Consider the following 13866-nt stretch of genomic DNA (forward strand, 5'->3'; position numbering starts at 1 on the left):
TAATGTACATATATTTCCATAGAAATATGTCCCCCTATCCATTTCTAGTGCTATTTTGTGTAGAATCAGGTATTGAGAGTTAATTTAAAACTTGCAAACTCACTTACACACTGCATCAAGTTTGTCATTTATGATAAAATGCAGCAGAATTCAAATTGTCAGACAGCATTTTGAAGCGTTTCAAAGTTAAAGAACAGGCGAAGACCAAAAAAATGTATGACCTGTGTTACCATCTCAGAAAGTTACCAAGCAGTGTGGCGGTTGAACCTTACCAATTTATCCACCAAAGACAAAACTTACTGGCATTTGGCGCTGGGCGGGTGTGAATTTCGGACCCTGACCACAGTGATAAACCAATCAACACTAATAACAGATTTCAGCAATAAAAACGAGGCTGCTGCACGCTGCCAAAGCTGGTGGAAACGGAGAATGCAATGCATGGATGGACGGACAGATGGATTGATGAACACATGGATGGTTAAAGATAGAGGATGCCAACGTGACGTAGGGCCAACTGCACCGTCATCCTTCTATTTTGCTCCTTCCCTAAACACCAGCGCTGTGTGCTGCTGATGGTAGGAGTGCAGAGAACCGCTCTATACATAACCAAGAGGTCATGGAGCTCTATTGTCGTCCAAGTCAGTAGGTGAGGAGCCCATTCCTCTCATCTGGGACCGGGGCTATAGATACCTACAGGTCAGGGCAATGGCTTTGGACAACCACACAAATAGAGAGAGGATGTAACAGGACGCAGCCAGGCTTCACTTCCTGTTTGGGGAGCCACACTGTGTATGTGTGTGTGTGTTTGTCTGACCACTTCGGTCATTCCGTCCACAGCCAACAGCCTACTAATTCGGCCGTGAGGCTCTGGTCTCTAAATCCGACCTATGAGGTGAGACCAGGAAATAGATCTGCTGGTCCCTCCGCCCAAAGATATCCCAATGTCACAGCCGTTACTCCACAGTGACGTACGGCTCGCTCTGTCCCGTAGAGTGGACAAGTGACAAGCACTGATCTGGACAGATGCAAGACCACAGAGCCTAAAGCCGCCCAAACAAGGTCCACATTCATCTGATCCCATGAGAGATGACAGATACTGAGGGATTAAGTTGGTCAGGTTTGAGTCTTCCTCACAGCATGGAACTGACAGTTACACTTACACACACACAGACACACACACACACACACACACACACACTCTCCTGGCCTGTGAGAGGATCTGCAGCATGTGTGCGCCAGGGTAAGAAATGTCCTTTTTTTCAGAGAGCTTCTTTTGCACCCTTGTTCTGATTTAGGTTTTTGATTTTGAGGGTGATTTTTTACCAAATAACAAAGCTTTGCATTGCATTAGCAAATAAACAATCAATTTGTACCAGTAAGATTTGTTTTAGTTTAAATCATAGTGTACCATCACACAAACAGAGTAACAATAAGAGAGTTTCAGGCTGGTCGTTTTCTGATCAAAAACCACTCCACTTTTGTCTTCCAGAATGCACCGGAAAGAGTCGCCTTGTCATTGGCTCCCACAAATCATCTACACAAGGGAAAGCAGTCGCATTCATGCATGAATATTTTACAACTCAACAGAAAAATGTGAACAGAGTAAAATGCAACAGGTACTAATTATCAGGGAAACTTCTTGCCCCCTGCTTTTTAATTTCATGGGCATTTTATGAACTCTTACGAACATTTTTTCTTGAGCTCACGTTAACTTCTGCCCTGGTGTGTGCCCATCTCTGCCACTGAGGTCATGTGTGGGTCAAGTCTACCCAGTTGTCTGGACGAGCCCCAGGAGCCAACGGCCTGTTTAGCACCGGCTGGCTTCCAACACAACAGGCACCTTTTTTAGAAAAGGCCCCAGATCCATGTCACCTAGTGAGGGAGGGGGGCTTGCGGGGACGAGAGAGAGTAAACTGGGCTAGGCTGGCCCAAAGTCAGGAGACAATCTATACTCACAGAGCGACAGAGATTCTGAGTTCGAGGCAGGAGGAGAAAGTAAGAGGGAGTGAGGTGGAGTGAGCGAAGGGAGCCAGGGAGTGACTCCACCCCTCTCCAATAATGATGTAATCCTCCATTCCTCTGAATGAGGCAAGATTCGGTCCATCTGAGAACAGGACCTGTTCCATGATTAAAAGTCATTTAATTCCAAAAGGCTGGAAAACAGTGAGATGTAACAAAGGCAACCCGATGAATGCTCTAAGAAAACTTGCAGTGGTGCACTGCCAATTTTAACATCAACATTCTACTGTTTTGACAGTAAAATTTTGTAAAAGTTTGTTTGGTGGTGTAAGAAAAAAGCTCAGCCTACAACCACAAGTTATGAACAGACCACCTGATTAATCATTATTATTAACACTTTACATGAACTCCAGTTTAGCATAGCATATTTATAATGTCTGAATAACAGCTTCAAAACTGCTAGGCTATACGACACATTCACAAATACTACTTCAATCCTTAAATATAAACTGTTAAAAGACGTATGTAATACATCATTTAACACTGCAGTGGAACAGTGTGTCAATTTCTTGCGTAAAAATGTCAAAATAAGTTCTGGCAGTTTTTGCTCAATAAACTGAAACACAAATGACATGAATTACATTAAAACCTTATGAAAGAGAAAGCTGACGTAAGGCTTGAATCAGTATTCATGGAACAGCCATGCAGCTGATATGAAGCTGTTCAGACGTTATGAAATGTTCCTCCTCCACTGCCTGCCACTCTTGCCCTCTCTTTCTTCATTCGCTCCAGCTGCTCTTTCTCCTTTTCTTCTTGAATCCCCCCCCCAACTCTCTCTCTCTGTCTCTAGGCCCTTTCACACATGCAGCTTCACCCAGAAATCCTCCGGAAATTTTCGGTGGCATGTGTCATCTGGGAATTTCCCCCTCAAGACCTACTGAAATTCAAGGGAATCTTCCTATGTGACACTAGTGTGAATAAAAGCTGTAAGATTTCCGGGTTGAGACGTGAATACACTTTCAAGTAGAGCGAGCGAACCAATCACAAGAGAATCTGGGGTGATGCATTTCATTCTGCAACTTGCTAATTTCTTCATTCGAATTTCATTTCATTCAAAAATGACTGGAAATTGGGCGGACTCCGAGACACGGGCGCTATTAGCCATCTGAGCGGAGGACGAGATTAACAGGCAAATTAATAATAGCAGGAGAAAGTTGGCACCCGGCCACAGGAGATCCTCATCTGCAATTTTTCTAAAACAATAACAAGTGACGTCTTCCATCGTGTACCTTAAACACAACATCTGGCCTCGTCTCACCTATCCAGGACAGTCATATCATGCTGCTTTCAACGCTTTCTATGCAGAAATGTTTCAGATAATAGCTAATGTGCTGTCAAAGTTAACACGTCAATCATACGGGTTCTGTGTGTGAAAGGGGCTTCTGTGTTTCTTTGTCTTTCTCCTTCTTTGTCTCTCTCTCTGAAGTCAGCGGTACTGGCAAGCGGCAGGCAGATAGAATACAAAAGTCCAGTCATCACAGTAATTCTCACTTCCTCCCTGCATACAGTCTCACACAGATAGGCAGTCCACAGGATATAGACGGTCAAATCCTATCATGCTCTCTCCCAAACTCCTACTCAAGGTCGGGGATGATGGGATAGAACCTGCTCATTCGTCAGCTCTAAATCACACGCTGAGTAAGGCTTTGTGGCGGTTCACTGATAGAGGCCAAAACTCCCTGGACCATGGCCCTGTGCAGCCAGCACTCTGCTTGGAAGAAGAAGAAAGAGGAAAGAAAAACTGGTATTGCAGAAACTTGGAATTCTGACTCTTGAACTTGGTTGCAGTTACAGTAAGGCTGCGTTCACACAAAGCGTTGTTTTTTTTCAAAACTGCCACCGCCTTTATTACACTGAAACCAAAGGGAAGCGGCCGCAAGGCGCACAAAAGGCGGAGGCTCCCAAAAAAGCGCTGCACCCGGCGACTTTTTTGGCAGAGTGGAGCGATTTCAAAAGTTGAGAAATGTTCAGCTTTTCAGAAAAGCGGCAAGTGACGTGAACCGTTTTTTTTCTCAGCCAGCCAATCACGATGGAGGAGAGACCGGTCATTTCCCACAAGAATGACTGAGATAGAGAAAGTCAAAGAGAAATAGCACACAGGACGCTACTTCAGGCTTGTTGACCTGTTCCTCCAGGGTTAAAAGGTCAAGGAGTCGACCTTGGAGCAGTGAACAGACAAGCAGTATCTTTTCCCACTCACATCCAGCCCAGGTCAAAGGTCGACTGCTAAGGTAAAGACTGAGCTACCTAGTATGCTTGGGCCAATATTTGATAATATGAAATAGTGAATATATTTTCTGTGGTATCGAATATCACCCCCACCCCCCCCACCCCCCCACCCCCACCTGGCCGCCGCACCATGTGTCGCTTAGATCACATTCAAAATAATCAAAGTTGTAGTGAAAAATGTGTCACTTTATTTCAAGTGGGTTCGGTTCCCTTTTCCACAATCAGCCTGCTTTCCTGGAATGAGCAAGTTACACCAAATGGCCATTGTTTCTTCCAATGCTTGAATAGTAAGATCAAATGTCTATCCTTTTAATGATATTGTTTTAATGATATTTTGGCGGGACACCATCGCAATATTACATTTTGGATATCGCCCAAGCCTACTACCTAGTCGACCAGAATCTAGCCAGCAAGAGAGAGGAAGAGAGAAGAAGGAACTGCAACACACCTCTCTGGGGGCAGGTATTTGCTGTTCATTTTCGTCCTTATTTGTACAATACAACATGACAAATTAAATCACAGTTTTCACATGCATGTCAGACTCGTTCCTTCCCTCCTCTCCGCCCTGAGCCCTCTGGGAGTAAAAGAGGAGGGAGGGCAAACGAGGAGAGGAGGCTGAAGTGAGGTTACGGCTCTGACAGAGGAGAGGAGTGGAAACACAGAGACCGTTCCTCCTTCTACCTCCTGTCTTTAGGACAGGGCGACACCCACAACTTCTTTCCTTCAGTTTCTTTTCTGACTCAGACTTTCACATTGCATTTCACTGGAACTAAGAGTCAATCTCTTGCCCCATCCACCTCCACATCCAGAGAGACAGACAGGACAGAGACAAGCTGGGCCTTCCAGTTAAGACACTGCTGGGATCCATAAAATACACATTGTCAACCCTGGGACCACGTATTTTTAGGATAAAGTCCAAATCGTGTGTGTGTGTGTGTGTCTCATACAGTGTGAGGTGAGTGATATAGAGACAAGGACTAGTGGACTATGGAGATGAAAATTGACAAAGTGAGAGAAATGTGTAACAGTCAGACAGAGAGATGGTAATTTTGTTCTTTACTTTCATGCCAGTAAAGCACATCAAACTGAGAGAAAGAGAGAGAGAGAGAGAGAGAGAGAGAGAGAAGCTGGGAACTGATGAATCACAGCAGAAACACTGAGAAGAGACACTGAAAGAGAAAGTCAGACAAACACAAAGAGAAAGACAGACAGAAACAGAGAAAAGAAAAGACAGACAGACAGACAGACAGACAGACAGAGAGAGAGAGTCATTTGTTCGGGGGCTGACACAGCGTTTCCCTGATGTGAATAATATGTGCTGGTGAACTGTGTGCCACCCTGCCCCAGCTCTGCCCTCTGACACCCTCTCTACCACCCACCGCCCACAACAAGGGTGCTGCTTTCAAAAGAGCCCCGCCTCTCTGTCCCGGCCGAACCCTCTCCCAAACCTGCCCACTCTCTCTTCACTGTAAAAGAGAAACCTTTCTTCATCGGATCAGGACATGCAAACCAGACAGAGTGACTGACAGGAAAGGACATGACTGTGCTTTCACACTGTGAGCAACTTGGTTGATGTGTTGCTCTTAGGAATGGGACGATCTGCTTATCTCACGATAGGATTCGATACGTGATATGAGGTTCACAATTCGATACAACCATGATATGATGTAATATATAAAAGTTCACAGACAACAAAAATCTTTCTAGCAATGGCATTGGCTTGCTAGAATATAAAAAACAATTACAATTTTTTATTACAAAGCGCAAATCATATTTTTTCAATGGCGAGCTTGTGAAATTGTGATGGGCAAGCAGTCTCATTTGTGATTATTACAGCAGAGTAAAACTGATACGTGTTGTCACATTTTTGTATTGCAATATATTGAATTTCAATATATAGTCCCATCCCTAGTATGGTAGCAAACAGGGATGGAGGTTTGTTTCATCTCAGCCAGGCTAACTATGATGTAACTGCTCCACTGACAGTGATTAGGACACTGACTGTATTTATCTGACCTTTTACATCCACATGAGCTTTACATGCGGTTCTATGACCCAGAGAACGAGGTCATATCTCTGTAGAACTATGAGTGATGTAATTGAGTCCACACAATCAGCCTCCCATCCTCTGACAGAGGAACGGCACAGTTGTCCCTTGATGGCATTATAAAGAGAGTCTTAGGCCCCCTTTACACCTTGCATTAAAATGCGTCTCGTATCCAGATTGTATCTAGATATGATTTAACCTGATTACATTTACACCTGGTATTAATATGTGTCTCCAGTGTCCACATTGAGATCCGATTGAGATCCGATCACAGCTCAAACAACCGAACGTCACATCCTCCTCTCGTCTGCATGGGTCCAAAAAAAAAAGAAAAAAGATGATACCCATCTGTGAAGCCGCACTATTGTAGGCAAATTTATGGTTTCTGCGGTGTGCCTGGTGTTCGCGGTGCGGAGGGTCTGTGCGGCAAGTGCGGAGCTCTGCAGGGGGTCTGTGGAGGGTCCGCACCGAGCTCCGCGCTTCTCTCAAAAAATGAAACTCTGCGGAGGCCTCCGCAAACGCCGCAATCAGTTCAGAGGCTATGATTGGTTAATGGTTGCTATGTTAGTCGGTTACCAGGGAAGTAAGTCTAATCGAGCCAAGTGACAGCTGACAACCGGCAAAAATGGACAATAGGAGGAGCTTCTGCACTCTCTGTGAACACCGCGTTGCTACCGCATTTACCATGAAATGCTGTGCCTCTGCGGAGGGAACAGTCTTGCCGTGAACACCGCGAACACCGGGCACACCGCAGAAACCATACACTTGCCTTGCTTGCTTTTGGAAGCGGGGGAAGAAGCTGTCTTCAACAACTGGAATGCCGAAGACGAACGTCAGCGCGATTACGTATTTCCGCCCATGTAGTTGTTGTATGTGGATTGAAAACGCAATTGCATTTACGCTTGTGTTCAATGTGGTCACAATGCGTCCCTGACCACCTCCGGAGGTGGTTTGGCCGATCGGATCACAGTCCGTCCTCAATGCGTCTTGGGTGCATTTACACCTGTACTTTCATGTGATCAAGCACTATCCGATTGCAATCCGATCACCCAAAACGCATTTTAATGCAAGGTGTAAAGGGAGTCAAAGATTCACCAATCAGATTCACATGGGACTAGTATTATGACTAGGGCTGAAAGATATTGACAAAAAAATCTAATTGCGTTTATTTGACAGAATATTGCGATTTAAACTGGAGTTTTTCTTGTCATCAATTTTTTAGAACTTTCAAATTATTTAAAGAAAAGTTATTTTGTAAAGTATGATAAAAGGTTTTCACCAATATATACAGTATATAAAGGTGTTCACCAATATTTCACCAATAATATCTACCAATATATATACTTGATTCATGGACCAAAGATGACCTGCAGCTTTAACTGTGGGGCTGATTTACCGCAAATCTGACATGACATGGACAAGGTCTGAGATAGAAACAGGAGGGGAAGGAAAGGGGGTTCTCAGCATTTGCAGTAATATTAAGAAACCCACTTTCTGTCACTTTCTGAACCTTGTTTAGAAATCCAGGGGCGTAAGAGCGAGAGGTGTTCAAAATTTGGATGCCTCTCTCTCTTTAGCAATTAATTGCAGCCTCTCCGATTTGTAAATTGCAGAAGTTCATATTATATTTTTATTATATTTTGATTAATCTCTCTTCTCTAGTAGGGACCTCATGTAATTAATAAATTACCCCTCAACCTCTGTTTTTCATGAAGCACACATACACGGAATACTGAAATTTGCTTAAATCCCTGGTGCGTTTGCACCAAATATGCATTCAAAGCTTTCCACTGTAGATTACACTAGTGACTACATTTTTCATGACAGGAGGAGGACAGAAATTACCAAGTTTGATTCACATGGGATGAGTATTATCAGTCTTCACCAAACTACAGTAGCTAATTTGCACTGGAAATTTTACTTTACAAATGACAGGCACAGCAGATCTCTGCAAATCACTTCACGTCCCGAAGTAATATTAGTCCCCTGCAAACAGGGCTTCTGATCCTCAGACCAACAGATGAGAACTGCGTGAAAGTTTGCCCTTTAACTTTGACTCTGAGCTGGACAGAGCGAGTTCTCGTCATATCCGAGGTTGTGATCACAAGACACAAGTGACAATGGTGGAAACAATGTGATGGTTTTAGCTCATTTGTTACACATTGGTTATGTGCACACACACTAACACACCACCGCAGACACACACACACACACACACAGGGAGTGTTTGTTAGACACATGATTCCTCTCGTTCTAAATATAGGTGGGTCAACAGCACACAAAGCCACAACAAGGCAGCTAGCACAACAGATAAGACCATATTAATGGTCAACGGGGGAGCACATTAACCCCCAATCACACACACACACACACACACACACACACAGAGTTTCAAGGGAGAAAAGTGTGTGTGAGAGACAGAGAGAGGGGGAAAGTGTGATTACGAGACAGAGCGTATGATATGGGTGTGTATGTGGGGAAAGAGCCCAGACCCCGACTCGTGCCTGAAAATTTCCATTATTAGCTACTGTGATGTTGCATAACCACTTTCCCCCATCGCTGCGCCACGGCTGGTGTGTGTGTGTGTGTGTGTGTCTTGGATTTCTGTATTTCCAAATGACGTCATCAGGATAGAAAGATTACGAAAATCCTCCAAAGTGACTAATTTAGGGTTAGGACTTGGGTGTAGGGTTAAGGTTAGAATCGGGATTAGGTTTAGGTTAGGGTTAACATTAGGTTTAAGGAATGAATGTAGTCAATGGAAAGTCCTCACAAGTACAGTCATACAAACCTCTGTGTGTGTGTGTGTGTGTGTGTGTGTGTGTGTGTGTGTGTGTGTGTGTGTGTGTGCGTGTGTGGCCTCGAATCCCCTGTCCTGTGCTCGTCCTGTTAGCAAAACAAACACGCGGCCGGCTCACTTTGCCTCACTACCGGCAACTTTCTATAGCCGTTGTTGAGTCAACACCACGTCCGACACGGCGTGTTCCCTTCAGCAGCGGGAGGACAGCGAGCGAGAGAGAGAGAGACAGACAGAGAGAGAGAGAGCTGACCCACAGTAAACAGAGCAGGGGGTTTCATTTAGGAAGGGGGCTGCCAAGGAGGCTAATGCAAGCTAGCTGAAAGAGGCCAGGAGAGAGGCATACTGGGAGAGAGAATAGGCTGGAGGAGATGGACTGTGAAAGGTCCCAGCGTTGGCTTTTTCCCCACAGAGACACTCAAACACTGTACTGAGAGCTGGATACACAGCTGAGACACACACACACACACCCACACACACACACACACAGACCAAACAAGATTTTATAGCCGAGCAAAGGCCCAGACTTGACAGGGGGAAAGAGTTTGGAAAAGACAATTTGGACTACTTTAAGGAAGTTGGGGAAAGAGGAAAGGGGGGGGCGGGGGGACTTGAGGAGAGCGAAGTAAAGTAAGACAGAGGGGTGGGGTGGGGGTGGAGGAGAAAGGAAAAGCTCCCATCCCTCCTTTCCGAGTGGATTCTCCAGCTCAGCAGTGGGGAATGTGCTGGCATACCACAGAGCCTGCTGCTGAAGAATGCAGCGATTCCTAGCGGATCCACAGCCCAGCTCACACACACACACACACACACACACACACACACACCAAGCCCCAGTCCCAGCCTTACTCGCAGCACTAAAGCCCTACCCAGCCCTAAGCAAGACACCAAGTAATGTGTTTTTTCAGTCCCAAAGGACCCAAACCTAAAACATCATGCTAAAAACATTCTGTACAACAGTATATAGTACACAATTAAGAAATACTTCCTGGACTTCTTTTTTTCATATCAGTATCAGTTACCAACATCATTTCGATAATGTGGAATCATTTTTGTAAATAAATGAGACCATAGCTGCAAAAGAGTGCCATCTACAGTATGTACATTTTTTTTATTCTGGTTTAACCAAATTTGAATCCCTAACAATGTTTTGAATTGTTTTTCCCGCCACACAGGAAGGGAGTCGGAGGGAGGAATAAAGCCAACATCAGATTTAGACGGAAAAGCAATACACTAAATCTAGTTTTACTTTACACTCGCAGGACTTTAAATTCAACTCTACTTAAATAGTTAACTCATCGCTCAGATTTCATAGACAGTTTCATGTGATCTTGTCTGTAAACAGATTGCTGCTGCTCTTTAGCTACACCAGTCTTGTTTCCTCTCTCGGCTTCGATTCGGTCAACAGCAGCACATGTGGAGATGAGGCAGGGAAACACATCCAAGCCTTGGAGCTGGCTGTCCTTACAACAGATAGAAACGGAGGAGAAGGACGTGCCCGGAAAGAAGGGGAAGGCAGTCACTGTATAATGAGTCGCTCCATTAACACCAATAAATGATAGAATTAACCATTTCTGTCTCTCCATAATGAAGCTGCCATGACTTTTCCTGTATTCCAACAATATAGCTGACAACTTTGTCTTGACCTCTGTCACATATTTTGAGAAACAGCTATACAGTTATATTCACACTAATACAATCAACTCCACTCGCGTATAGTAAGCAATATTTGCTGCAGTTCATTTATGGCTGATTTTAAATAGATAAATAATTATTTTGGATGTGGATTTTGGATGAGTTAAACATGTCAACTCTTCAAAGTTGTAGCAAAGAGATGTCATCCTGTTCTTTTGTTCCGATATGAATGTGGCATGCAGGCAGGTAAAGCAAGATAGTTTATGGGAAGTGTGGTCTCAGTTGTTTGATGATCCTGGCCAGTGACTACCAAAACCTAAAACTAGGGATGGGACAATACACTGAAATTCAATATATCACAGTACAAAAAATGTGACAATATGTATCGTGGAGCAGAATAATGAATGGTGATATCAGCATTTTATTCTGCTGTAGTAACCACAAATGAGACGCTTGACCGTCACAATTTCACAAGCTCTCCATCCAAATTCTATTATTGTCATTTTGTAATGACATTTTTAAATTGTTGTTTACATTCTAGCGAGCCGATGCCATCGCTAGAAAGATTTGTGTCTCAGAAATAAACATAATTCTGCACAGTCAGACTCTGTTGTCATTGAACTTTTATTTATTACATCGTATCGTGGTTGTATTGAATCAAGAAGCCCGTATCGCGTATCGCATCGTATCGTGAGATAAGCAGATCGTCCCATCCCTACCTAAAACCTCGAAAAATACAAGAGGAACCTTTTGAAACCAGGTGCTAAGACGATCGCAGCCTTCCAGCTCTCTTACGCTCCAGCCTCCTCTGCCTCGACATCGAGCCCCACCCAAACAAATAATTCCCCAGCATCAGCGCTCCAGCAGGGTGGGACCGCTGTAGAATACTATAGAGCCAACACACATACATGGAGGGGCTGCACGCTCTATTGGATCAGCTTTCACTGTGACTCCCTAGCTGTTACTCACACACACTTCAAGAAGTATCCTCAGCTGACACACACACACACACACACACACCGGAGAGAGCAAGGTTCGACCCAGAGCAGGCAAGGAAGGGACAGAGTGAGAGAGAGAGGAAAGTAAGGAGAGAAGAGAGTAAAAAAAAAGAGGGAAAAAACAGAGAGGGGGAGAAAGAAAGAAGCAGAACAAAAAAGCAAAAGAGCGAAGACAGAATGAAAGAACGAAAGAACGGAAAAGCAAAAGAACAAAAGAAAGAATGAAGGAAGGAAAAAAAAAGAAGAAAAAGCAAAAGAACATAAAACGAAAGAAGAAAGAAAGAAAAACAGAAAGAGAAAGTTAGGGGGTGGAAAAAGGGATAAAGGAAGACATACAGTGGAAGAGGTGTGGTAAGAGAAAGAGAGGGAGAGAGAAGCGTGAGCGCATGAATGAGCTCATCCTACACTAGGTCTGCCTCGCCCCACCAGAGAGAGAGAGAGAGAGAGAGAGAGAGAGAGAGAGAGAGAGAGAGAGAGAGAGAGAGAGAGAGAGAGAGAGACCATGCCCTGACAAGAAGGGCAGGCAGGCTCCCACAGGCCCAGCCCAAGCTAGGGGCCCTGCACACACACCAGATGCAGAGGAAAGGTGAGGGGGGAGGAGAGAAGGAAGGAAGGAGGTATGGAGCGACATCCCACTGTCAGGTTACAGAGAGATTGACACACACACACAGAGAGAGAGAGAGAGAGAGAGAGAGAGAGAGAGAGAGAGAGAGAGAGAGAGAGAGAGAGAGAGAGAGAGAGAGAGAGAGAGAGAGAGAGAGAGAGAGAGAGAGAGAACCAGTGTAAGCAGCAGTTACAGCCGTTGTGGAGATCAGCCTAGCCTTGGCCTCAGTCTGACCCACTGACACACAGCTGACTAGAGTAGGAGGGGAGGAGGGAAGAAGAGGAGGGCATTCTCTCTCCAGGAGTAGTCGCAAAGCCAAAAACTGCAAACGTTTTCAATCAATGATCACAAATAAACATTTTATGTCTAACTAAGGTTAAAGCAATCTTCCACTTAGTTTTAACATGGGGGTTATTCGGCACTTGACCGCTATGAAAACCAGAATATAAACTTCTCAAACAAGATCGGAGACAGCTGGATGAGTTGTAGCGTTCAGAATTTTACTTCCCGTTCGTTGAATGAGGCAATTAATATAGCTGGAAAATGTACATGTTACAACGAAGTGGAATATTGCTTTAAGGTTAGGCATAAGGTCTGCAGAGATGTTCAAGGAAAAATCCACCCTCAGATTACCATAGTTACTGTTATATATCATCAATTTATGATGTTCAATGCATTCTAGGAGTTATTTTGTGATGAAGTGAAATATATTTTATATATTTTATATTTCAAACTGCATCATCTACTTCCCAGAATACCTTTTGACAATCCAAGAGCTTTCAATCAAAGACGGGTGTATGGACATGTAAAGATAGGTAGCTAGCCAACTATATAGTTTATGAGCATTGGGGCATGTCTATGATTGCAGCCGCGCCCCTTACTCAAAACAAAACATGTCTTGTCGCTGCATTGCATTCTGGTCTCTCTCCTGCTCCTGTGGGTGGAGCAATTGGTCTCTCTCCTCTTCTACAATGGATTTCTCTCTGTATGATTATTGAACCTTGGTGCAAATGGCCGGCTCTAGAAAGAAGCCCTCGCTCTTTGATTCTGAGGGACTGACACCAAAACCTGACATTTACCGTTGATGTTTTAGATCCTGAAACATTTTCTGCTATCATACTCCATTGTAGCTGCACTGGAAGTATCTCAATGTGACATGACGTCTATGTTTGGCCAGTTATCCACAGGAATAAGAAAAAATCAACCACCAACCAACAAAGTGGACCCAGGAATGCATGACACAATACCAACACTTGTTTTTTAAATGGTGTTAAAGCGTTTTAGGGTGATTTCTCCTTAAAGGTTTGTTTCTAATCAGCTTCTGAGGTGAAATTAGCTTTGCAGCTCGACCATAATGCAACAACTGGGAGGGAAAGAGAAAGACAGAGAGAGATGGAGAGAGAGAGAGAGAGAGAGAGAGAGAAAGAGACATTGTCCATCTAGACTAATCAATGTGTCTGTCAGTCATCGTGTCAGACAGGTACGGCTGAGTGAGTAGAAACAGGCAGTCAAGCTGTCAGGAAACCAATCAGCAGGTGAT

Source organism: Centroberyx affinis, unplaced genomic scaffold (assembly GCF_046629955.1).
Source record: "Centroberyx affinis isolate AG114_WGS23_722 - 3 ecotype Tasmania unplaced genomic scaffold, CSIRO-AGI_Caff_v1 ptg002557l_1, whole genome shotgun sequence".
NCBI lineage: Eukaryota > Metazoa > Chordata > Actinopteri > Beryciformes > Berycidae > Centroberyx > Centroberyx affinis.